The sequence below is a fragment of the Chlorocebus sabaeus genome, chromosome 12, assembly GCF_047675955.1.
Source record: "Chlorocebus sabaeus isolate Y175 chromosome 12, mChlSab1.0.hap1, whole genome shotgun sequence".
NCBI classification, from domain to species: domain Eukaryota; kingdom Metazoa; phylum Chordata; class Mammalia; order Primates; family Cercopithecidae; genus Chlorocebus; species Chlorocebus sabaeus.
In genome coordinates this window covers 81,235,583-81,247,774 of record NC_132915.1, presented here as the reverse complement: position 1 = coordinate 81,247,774, position 12,192 = coordinate 81,235,583, and positions in this window count along the sequence as shown.

The window sequence follows — 12,192 nt, the reverse complement described above, 5'->3', positions numbered from 1 at the left end:
TGAATACAGCCACTATGGAGAACAGTATAGAGGTTCCTCAAAAAAACCACAAATAGAATTATCATATGATCCAGCACTCCCACTGCTGGGTATACATACAAAAGAAAGGAAATCAGTATATCAAAGAGATATCTGCACTCCCATGTTTATTGCAGCACTAATCACAATAGTCAAGCTATGGAATCAATCTAAGTGTCCATCAGTGGATGAATGATAAAGAAAATGTGGTATCTATATTCAACAGAATATTATTCAGCCATAAAAATGAATGAAATCCTATGATTTGCAACAATATGGATGGAATTGGAGGCCATAATATTAACGGATATAATCCAAGCATGGAAAGACAAATATCGCATGTTCTCAGTATTTCGTGAAGATAGAGAATAGACTGGTGGTTACCAGAGGCTGAGAGGGGGAGGAGGGAGGAATGAAGGGAAACAAAAAGAATATACGTGTATTTATTTACTATTACCACAGAACTGTACATTTGAAAATGATAAAAGTGAAAACTTATGTATGTATATTTTACCCCAACAAAAAAAGTTTTAAAATCAGAATTAAACAAGTAACGAAATCTAATCACGTATAAAAAAAGGTAATGCATGTAAAACTTGTATTACATGTAAAACATATCCCAGATATGCATTTTTTGTTTGTTTGTTTGTTTTGTTTTGTTTTCGAGACAAGGTCTCACTCTGGTGCTCAGGCTGGAGTGCAGTGGTGCAATCTCAGCTCACAGCAGCCTTGACCTTTTAGGCTCAAGAGATCCTCCCACCTCTGCCTTGTGAGTAGCTGGGACTACTGTGGGTGCCACCATGCCCAGTTGATTTTTGTATTTCTTGTAGAGACAGGGTTCACCCTGTTTCCCAAGCTGGTCTTGAACTCATGGGCTCAAGCAATCCACCTGCCTCGGCCTCCCAAAATGCTGGGATTACAGGTGTGTGCCACTGCACCCAGTCCTGCAAAGTTGTTTTAATAAAAACATCAACTACCACATTAGTAGATTAAAGGATAAAAGTTATATTGGCATCTCAACAGATGAAAAAAATCCCATTTGATAAAATTAACATCCTTTCATGATTTTACAAAACTGCTAGCAAACTTAAAATAGGCACAAACTTCCTTAACTTGGACAAAACCCCATATATTTATTGTGAATTTTGAAAGCATCTTTTGTCTTTAGTTTTGTGCAATTTGTTAGCTCATAATTTAATTGTTTAATTGAGATAATATTTGTATATTTTATGGGGTACATGTGATATTTTGTTCCGTGCATAGACTGTGTAAAATGATCAAGTCAGGGTATTTAGGATACACATTGCCTCGAGCATTTATCATTGCTATGTGTTGGGAACATTTTTTTGAGATGGAGTTTTGCTCTTGTTGCCCAGGCCAGAGTGCAATGGCACGATCTCGACTCACCACAACCTTTGCCTCTTGGGTTCAAGCGATTCTCCTGCCTCAGCCTCCTGAGTAGCTCGGATTACAGGCAAGTGCCACCACGCCTGGCTAATTTTGTATTTTTAGTAGAGATGGGGTTTCTCCATGTTGGTCAGGCTGGTCTTGAAGTCCTGACCTCAGGTGATCCACCTGCCTCGGCTTCCCAAAGTGCTGGGATTACAGGTATGAACCACTGCTGTTTCAAGGCCTCTCTTTTAGCTATTTTGAAATATACAATACATTGTTAACTATGGTCATTACTCTGCTATCGAACAGCAGAACTTATTCCTCCTATCTGTTCCTGTATGTTTGTACCCATTAACCAACCTGTCTCATGCTTGACTCCCCCCACTTCCAAGCTTCTGGTAACTATTATTCTACTCTCTACCCTCATGAGATTAACTTTTTTAGCTACTACATATGGGTGAGAACATGCAATATTTGTCTGTAATTTTTCTTTCTCAGGCTAGATTTATTGGGTCTGGATATAAAAGAACGCTAGCACTATAAAATGAGTTCAGAAGTGTTTCCTTTTCTCTATTCTCTGAAAAAGTATGTATAAAAATTGGAATTATATTTCCTTAAGTATTTGGTAGAACTCACTGGAGTTTTTCTTTTTCTTCTTTTTCTTTATGGATCATGGGTGAATAGAATTGTAGTAATTGGAATCCTTGGTTCATTAAATAATTTCATTATTCAAATCTCATTTATTTTGGATAATAGCATGAAGAGTCATGAGCTCATTCATTTGCTATAAATTAGAATATTGACATAATAACTTGTGTCTACCTATAGGCTCATTCCCAGCCTGTTCCTCGACCTTCCTATTAAGGTAAACACTGTTCTGAATTTTGTGTTTATCATTCTTTTGCTTTATTGTTATATGGTTTGTCATATATAATGAGGTGTATTTAGGATCTTCTTTGTTTAAGAGGCATCTCTATTATGTTTTGTGCGAGTAGGTATTCATTCTGACTTCTGCATAACATTCCATTGTGTGAACATACCAAAATTTATACACTTTCCAGTTTGGAGCATTGGGACTATTTTTTCAGTTTGTTTGTTTTTTGCTATCATGAACAGTGTCATTATAAACAATCTTGAACATTTCTCCTGGTATAAATGTGAAAGAGTGCCTGTTGGTTTTTGCTGAATGGAATTATTAGCTTGTATGAAATGTGAATGTTCACTTTTAAAGGATAATCCCAAACTGGTTTCAAGAGTGGCCATTAACAGTTTATAGTCCAACCACTAATGTTTCTGTTAATACACATGCTATCTATAGATTCTGTTAACACACATGCTATCTATAGATTCTGTTAACACACATGCTATCTATAGATTCTGTTAACACACATGCTATCTATAGATTATGTTAACACACATGCTATCTATAGATTCTGTTAATACACATGCTGTGTATACTTGGTATGTCAGAGTTTTAAATATTTGCCAATATGAATAAATATAAATTGATATTGTGGTCTTGATTGCATTTCTGTGCTTGTGGTATTAGCTCACTGTTATGAGGATACATAAGAGAATGATATCTTACCACATTTCCTATATGTGCCCTCTGTGCTGATGGAGACTATCTATCTTAGTTTGTTGTGCTGCTGTGACACAATACCTGAGACTTGTGAACACCGAAATTTATGTCACACAATTCTGGAGACTAGGAAGTCTGAGATCAAGGTACTCAGGTGTTTGGTGTCTAGTAAGGGCTGGATGTCTGCTTCCAAGATAGTGCCTTCAATGCCGCATCCTCCGGAGGAGATGAATGCTGTTCCTCACATGGTGGAAGAACAGAAGAGAGTGAATCCTCTCTTGCAAGTTATTTTTATAGCAGCATTAATCCATTCTCGAGGACCCTACCCGAAACACTTCCTATTAGGTTCTACCTTCCAATGCTTGCACTGGGGATTAAGCTTCCAACAAATGCATTTCAATGGGGAGAAAAATGTTGAAACCGTAGCACCATCAGATGATAGAATTCCAGCACAGCTAGGTCAGAAGATTGGCCTCAGGAATATGGTAGGAAGGTTAAATAGAAACATTTTGACTTTGGTGATTCTGTGACGCCCAAGAAATGTAAAGAAGGTGAAAGGTATTACCTAGGACTATAATGAGGGCTGTGTGAAAGAGAGGCAGCCCCAGATAGAGTTAAGAACCCCACTACCTCTTAGAAATCCTTGTAGAACTATGACTTTATCAGAGACAGAAGGTTCAAGGATCTTACTAAGGTTAAAGCACACTGAACAAATAACCTGAGATTTATCAACAAAACAAATTGAGGATGTTTTGCTTTGGCTTTCTGGGAGCTGGTGGTTCTTAGTGCTTGATTTAAGGAGCGGTGTGGGTATTATCAGATACTTGTGGGAAATAAAACTAGAAGCAAATAGCTTTCATTTGCCCATTAATTTTTTTCCAATTTTGGTATGGACATCTCTGGAGCCATAATGTCTTTGCGTGGTTCATGGAGATGGTGCTGGAAAATTAATTATAGGGAACTTCTTATGTATTTGGGCGGTATAGCTATGCCTGGAAGAGCTTCGTAGGTTCATAGGAAACTACTTATTAAAGAGTTTATCTTCTTAAGCAGAATGTGTTGAAATTGTCACTGGACGAATATAAATTCTATTGCAGTTTATTGAAATATTTATGGCATCTTTGTTCCAGATATGGGTGAGTACAAATGTCGACAAAATGCTAGCTTAATCTCACTAGTCCTAGAGGAATGAAGCCATTTTATGCTTGGTTCAAGTGCTATTAGCATTTTATTAAAAAATTAATGTGCATTTCTAACTCACCCAAGGATATGAGGACAGACTTTGCGCTATACAGCCAGATAGTGGATATAAAACCTAGAAGGAAGAGCAGGGATCAGTTTGCAGAAATATGGGACATGCCTATGAGCTGTCATTCATAATACATGAGAACGGTCAATCACCATTGAGATGTTAACTTTTGTAGACCCTCACATCTCTTTACTCTAGACACTTACGTTAGCTGGAAGGGCATAGGGATGATACAAGGATGACTCTGGGGAAGATGACAGTGTGAAAGCAGATCTGATGGTGAGCTAATAACTGAGCCATAAACTGGACTACACATGATACATTCAATATGCATATGGAGTAGTCTGTCAAACGGCTTGACCTAGTAATGATCCTCTCTGTTCTGACATGAGCTAAACTGAATGCTACAGCCTAATGCTTTCTGGCTGCTTTAGTTTACTGTAATTGTAGTATTCTATTTTGTTGGGTGCTAAGAAATAGAGGCAGTTTCTTTTACCTAGAGAAGGCTACAATCCAGGACATGGATATTATGCCAACTGAGATAATAAAATGGTCACTTCTGCTAAGAGGAACAGCCAGAGCTTACCCTGAAGGATGTGCCCAAATAATCTGAATTATATTATCCTATATTAATTGCTCCTGCCCCAGGAAAGGCGTGGGGAGCTAGGGAGCAGAGCACAGTGGGCTGATTTAGGGACTAGGTCAGTAATGGAGGAAAATATAGCCCTACCTGTGGGAAGGAGGTGAATTTCTTCCCAATGCATAAGAGTTCTGCTTTGAGATTGGCAGAAATCAGCACTAAGTAGAATGGATTGCATAGATTGTTTTTGTGGATTGTGGAAGCCCAGACATTTATTTCTTGCCTTTCTCTGCTTCAGCGTGGATAACATTCACCTGTGGAGCTTGTTATAAATGAAGACTTCTGGGCCTCATTCTCAGTAATTCTGATTCAGTAGACCTGGGGTGAAACCTAGGCAACTGCACTTTATGAGCACGCCAGGTGATTACACCATGCATGTAGTCCAAAGGCCACATTTCGAGGGACCATAGTTCGAGAGCAAAGTCCACCATTTCCAGTAGAAACATTATTGTACTCACTCTCATCCCGCTATGAAACTTCATAATATTTGCAATTTTGTAAACTTGAGAGTGACATTTTGAGAGTGAAATAAATTTCTTAAACTTGAGAGTGATTTTTTTTTTTTTTTTTAGACTGAGTTTCACTCTTGTTGCTGAGGCTGGAGTGCAATGGCGCGATCTCGGCTCACTGCAACCTCCACCTCCCGGATTCAAGTGATTCTCCTGCCTCAGCCTCCCGATTAGCTGGGATTACAGGCATGTGCCACCACGCCTGGCTGATTTTGTATTTTTAGTAGAGAAAGGTTTAGTAGAGAAACCTCCATGTTGGTCAGGCTGGTCTCGAACTCCTGACCTCAAGTGATCTGCCGGCCTTGGCCTCCCAAAGTGCTGGGATTACAGGCATGAGCCGCCGCGCCCAGCCAAGAGTGACACTTTTATGCCACTCTTTATGGGCCCTTTTATGAATACTTTCAACTACTCTCACTTCTCAATATTTCATTGTTGCCCAAAAGAAGAAATCAATTTCACCTTGAATCCACTTCAAATTCCCCTTAGGAAACTTTCTGAGAAGAAAAGTTCTCTTACTAATAAGTCCCAATTGTATTTGTACACACTCCTACGCTATTGCCTACCCCCGGGTCAGAGTCTCATGGTATCTTATTTAACCTGTGCACAGTTCCAGGGCAGGAGTGCCTCTTGGTTCTAACCCATAATGAAGTCTCTTGAAACTCAGCTCCCTCCAGAACAGTGAGGATTAGTCTGTAACTCATACTTGGTGTAGTGGGAATACTGTCATAATGAACTGAGGTGCCAAATAAAAAGAAAAGCATTATGACTGTGTTGGTTTGGTATATTTTGTCAACAAAGGCATACTCTTGGGCTATTTGCAGAGCGAAGCCAAGTGGCTGCTTCTCCCAGAAGGCCACAGGAAGGTCTTCCGAGAGGACTGGCGAAGTGAGAGACAGGCTAGGTGGAGTGGGCTGCGTGCATTTTACTGCTCCCCGAGCAAAGAAGCCCTTCCCAGTAGGGCTCCAGCTCCTTTCCCCATCTTCCATTCTTCTGCCTCTAATGCACCTGCAGATTAACCAAAATATTTTCTTTTATCTTCACGCTCTATTGTTCAATGGTTAGGGAAGAATGATTCCTAAACATTGTATTAATATTAGCACAGTGCCCAGGACAAGTCAAGGGCTACTTCCATTCTACCCTGCATGGGTCAGAACTGTTTCCACTGTGTCTGCTAAGTTGAGATGGAAGATACCTACTTAGTAATTATTCTGAGCAGTCCTGGTCCATAGGAGGCTACTCCTAGTACCAGATTGCCTGCCAGCTGTGCTTAGAGGAAACAAATTTAGGCATGGCATCAAAATCCATTTTAACTTCCCTTCTAGTATTGGTTGTCTTTCAGCCGTAGGCCAGAGTTAGCAATGGATGAAATTTATATCTAGAGACTAGCATTCCTATTTACGAGACATATCGATAAAAAATGGGGGCTATGCCATATTTTATGCAAATATTTCCTGAGTACATTATCCTTGAAAAAAATTATTTCAAGTTTTGTTGTATTTTCTAAATTATACTTTAAGTTCTAGGGTACATGTGCACAACGTGCAGTTTTGTTACATATGTATACATGTGCCATGTTGGTGTGCTGCACCCATTAACTCGTCATTTACATTAGGTATATCTCCTAGTTCTATACCCCCCGCCCCCACCCCACGACAGGCCCTGGTGTGTGATGTTCCCCACCCTGTGTTCAAGTGTTCTCATTGTTCAGTTCCCACCTATGAGTGAGAACATGCGGTGTTTGGTTTTCTGTCCTTGCAACAGTTTGCTCAGAATAATGGTTTCCAGCTTCACCCATGTCCCTACAAAGGACATGAACTCATCCTTTTTTATGGCTGCATAGTATTCCATGGTGTATATGTGCCACATTTTCTTAATCCAGTCTATCATTGATGGACATTTGGGTTGGTTCCAAGTCTTTGCTATTGTTAATAGTGCCACAATAAACATACGTGTGCATGTGTCTTTTTAGCAGCATGATTTATAATCCTTTGGGTATATTTTTAAATAGCACAAGTGATGGGCCAGGTGCGATTACAGGTGCTCATACCTGTAATCCCAGCACTTTGGGAGGCTGAGGTGGGAGGTTCGCTTGAGCCCAGGAGTTTGAGACCAGCCTGGGTGACATAGGGAGACCCTGTCTCTACAAATAATTAAAAAGTTAGCTGGGCATAGTGATGTGCACCTGTGGTCCCAGCTGCTCGGGAGGCTGAGGTGGGAAGATTGCCTGAGCACAGGAGGTCAAGGCTGCAGTGAGTCGTGATACCACCACTTAAGACCCTGTCTCTAAATAAATAAGTAAGTAAATAAATAGCTAGCATAAGCAATGAACCAATATATTCTTGTAAAAACCACTATAGCGATATGCTTTACCAGAGTTCTCCTTTGACCCCATTGCCACCCCATCCCAGCCCTACTCCTAGAGTTAATTTCTCTAATTAGTTTGGCATGTATCTCTCTGGACCTTTCTTAAGTCATCTTATAATAGTTCTCAAACTTTACTGTGTTTGAGCATCACTTGGTGTTATGGGCTAAATCTTGTCGTCCCAGAATTTATCTGTTGAAACCCTTGTCCCTAGCACCTCAGAATGTAACTATTTGGAAAATAGGGCTTTTAAAGGGGTGATTGAGTTAAAATGAGGTTCTGATTCATACAAAGCAATATTAAAATTATGATGTACTCTCATAATAGAATACCATGCTGTAATTAAAAATGATGTATATCTGTATTTATTCAACTGGGGAAAAGTCATGTGACATGAAAAGACAAAAATATGTATATATGAAACATTTTTATGTTACTTAGAGACAGCGGGTCCTGAAATCTGTCAAGGCAAACAAACTGGAAAAAAGCTACCATCCAAAGTTAGCAATGGATGAAATTTACATCTAGAGACTAGCATTCCAATTTACAAGACACGATGACAAAAAATGGGGGCTATCCCATGCTTTATGCAAGTATTTCCAGAGTACATCATCCTTGAAAAAAATTATTTCGCACAAGCAATGGGCTGGGCGCAGTGGCTCCTGCCTGTAATCCCAGCACTTTGGGAGTTATTATTAACTATTGTCACTCTGTTGTGCTATCAAATACTAGATCTTATTCACTTTTTCTAACTATTTTTTTGTACCCGTTAACTATCTCTACTCTCCCACCCCCCACTACCCTTCCCAACCTCTGGTAACCATCATTCTACTCTATTTCCATGAGTTCAATTGTTTTAATTTTTAGCTCCCACAAATAAGTGAAAGCACCCTGTATAATTTCTAATTTCTCGGATTTGGCTTTTTTTCCAGTCTGTTTGCCTTGACAGGGTTCAGGACATGGTATCTCAAAATAATATAAAAATGTTTCATATATAAATATTTTTGCCTTTTCTTTTTTTTTTTTTTTTTTTTTTTTTTGAGACGGAGTCTCGCTCTGTCGCCCAGGCTGGAGTGCAGTGGCCGGATCTCAGCTCACTGCAAGCTCCGCCTCCCGGGTTCCCGCCATTCTCCTGCCTCAGCCTCCCGAGTAGCTGGGACTACAGGCGCCGCCACCACGCCCGGCTAGTTTTATGTATTTTTTAGTAGAGACGGGGTTTCACCGTGTTAGCCAGGATGGTCTCGCGATCTCCTGACCTCGTGATCCGCCCGTCTCGGCCTCCCAAAGTGCTGGGATTACAGGCTTGAGCCACTGCGCCCGGCCTATTTTTGCCTTTTCATGTCACATGACTTTTCCTCAGTTGAATAAATACAGATATATATCATTTTTAATTACTGCAAGGTATTCTATTATAAGAGTAGGTCATAATTTTAATATTGCTTTGTCTGTCTGTGAATACTCATTGTTTCTCTTCTTGAGTAATTTCAATTTGCCCAATGGTCAAGGAGCAAATTTTGTCCCTTTGTCTCTTACTCATTATTTCCACATTGGCTGGATTCAGTCTGGATGATATTTGCTGTTCTTCATCAGCTTTGTCTTTTCTGTTTAGAATTGCCACATATCTGTTTACTGTGCTGGAACAAAAAGAAATTCTTAATTCTTTGTGATGTTGCTTTTACTAAAGACAGGCCTTTAATTCAACAGCTTTAATACACTTTATTTACTCAAAACATGCACTCTTTTATATGACTTTCGTACTGGTTTAAAAACTGCTGAAGGTCTTTCACTATTGTGTCTTCTAGTTTTATGATATAGAACATACACACATAAGTAAGAATTAATTCTATTAAGACAGAATGAGTCTGCCCACCTGTACACCCCTGCTGTTTTGAAAATGGGATATTGAATCAATATCCCAAGCATGATTGACTTCATCTAAATATATTTCCAAAGCAGTACATGGAAGGAGTCTTTAAACTTTTTGAAGATACAAAAATGAGAAGAGGTCTATACACAATCTGTTAAATAGTCAACATAAGCAGAATCATATGCAATAAACTATAAATCATATCCAGTGGGATTTTGATATTAATTTACAACTAGTGTGTAACTATGAGAGTTTGCCTTATTCTATCAGGCATAGATTTCTCTTTTCACATAATGTAGATTCTGCTGATCTTCCGTACAGGAGTTATGATAAAACTTAATGCAACAGAGTACCGAGAAAAAAGTCCTCTTTAAAATAGTGAAGGGAATGTTGAGAACATGAGGATCCAAACAATGAGGGGATAAGTAGTCTACATAAATTCTTGGTGAAACAAGAGAAGAATGAAGTTATGAGAGCCAACATGCACAATAGATGTTCCATCTTGGGACATCAATTGGGTCCAGGAAGGAGAAATTCTTTAAAGCATGACACACTCCAGGGTTGTTAGGTGGAGTCTTTGGCTTGGCTGAGTACCTTCTTGTCTGGCTTCATAGCATTCCTTTTTATGATTCCAAAGTATTGTAATTCTCAGGGATCAGAAACTTCTGGAAAGAGCTATGATTATTTAAGCAAAGAAGACTAATTTCCAACTTCCCAAGCTTTGGCGGAACAAAAGCGTAACTTATTGCATAGAAAACTGAGGAGCACTGGTGGCCAGAGGTCATCAGAGCTAGCAGGTGGTCAAGAAGAACTTTGATGATATGAGCTCTCTTACAAGGAAACAAATAGCCCTGGGTATTGGCTCAGAGAATAATACCATATTACTGTACCCAAGCTCTTGCTATTCCTTCTAGCTGGTATGCTCTGGTGGCAATCCATTCTTTTCCTCCTTCTGTCTCTCTTTCTTTTGAAACGTGCATCGGTACTTTTCATTGTCTCCATACACGTTGATGCCATTTCCTCCCACTTGAATGTGATTTTTTTGTTTATTTTCATTTAAAAAAATTTTACTTTAAGTTCTGGGATACATGTGCAGAACATGCAGATTTGTTACATAGGTATACATGTGCCATGGTGGTTTGCTGCACCCATCAATCTGTCAACTAGATTTTAAGCCCCACATGCTTTAGGTATTTGTCCTAATGGTCTCCCTCCCTTCGCCCCACACTCCCTGACAGGCCCCGGTGTGTGATGTTCCCCTCCCTGTGTGCATGTGTTCTCATTGTTCAACTCCCCCTTCTGAGTGAGGACATGCTGTGTTTGGTTGTCTGTTCCTGTGTTAGTTTGCTGAGAATGATGGCTTCCAGCTTCATCCGTGTCACTGCAAAGGACATGAACTCATTCTTTTTTATGACTTCAGAATGTGAATATTTTAATGCCCTATTATTAGTTGAAAATAATATATGTATCTTGATAAAGTAAATAGGTTTACCCCAACAGACAAATTCCTTGATAGTTTAAAAGGAGAAATTCGTTAATGTCTTCGAATGTACTTTTCTCCAGTCTGATATCTTTTGGATCCACACTAGGGGGCACTGTTGAGTTATAAACGCTTTCAACACTGCCTGTTTTGTATTAATGTTGAACTTGCAACTGCTTTCATTTATGTCAGTATTTCACCTTCTGTGCTAACAGTAGGATATGAAAAAGACGTGTGGATTTGCTTCCAGCACAGAAAAAAATAATGATGACTTAAAACAGTGCTTGTTGGAAGGTGGGGAAAGAAAAAAATGCATATTTGTGAAGGAGTGCTAATTTTCTTTTCTTTTGGCATTTTTGGATTATAAATTCACATTAGTGATACAGCCAATATACAAACCACAGTTGTAGCAACCAGAGAAAGAAACAGGATATGACCCCTTTTGTAAGATGCTCATAATATTCCCAAGGAGGCAGGAGAAAACTCCATTCATCTGTAGTTTATTCAGAATGTTCTTTTCTGTTGCTTGTCATTTTGGAATGGATTTAGCTGTTGCTAAAAAGTTACAGGAACAACAGCCTCATAGCTAGAAATCATCTGTTTCTTTACAAAACAAGTTCATCTCAGATCAGCCACGTGACTTGCCCCAGCAGTGCCCAGCCCTCTGACCTGAGTCTTGCTGGAAGTGTCTCTTTTGGGACTAAGAAAGAATTTACGTTCTAGTTCTTCCTGCTATTTCTCTCAAGTTTGGTGCCTGCTGTGATGGAGAGTTCTTTTTCCTTTAAACCAGATACTGAAAAGTAAACCTAAAAACCCAAATCCATTCAACAGAGAATTAAATGTGCAGATTTGGGATAAAATAAGCCACAAATATTTGACCACTATCATGATATACCAGTGCAAAAATTTACAAAAATTGGCCAGGATGATTGAGCTTTCTCAGTAGTAAAGCTGACATAGCATCTAAACTGTTTGCAATATTATTTAAGCTGTACTTCAAAAGATTCTTACATTAATTTTTGACCTTTTGTATTAATAGAGTCAGAGCTAAGTCTGTTTTATTATCTACACTTAATATAATTATCATTTCACA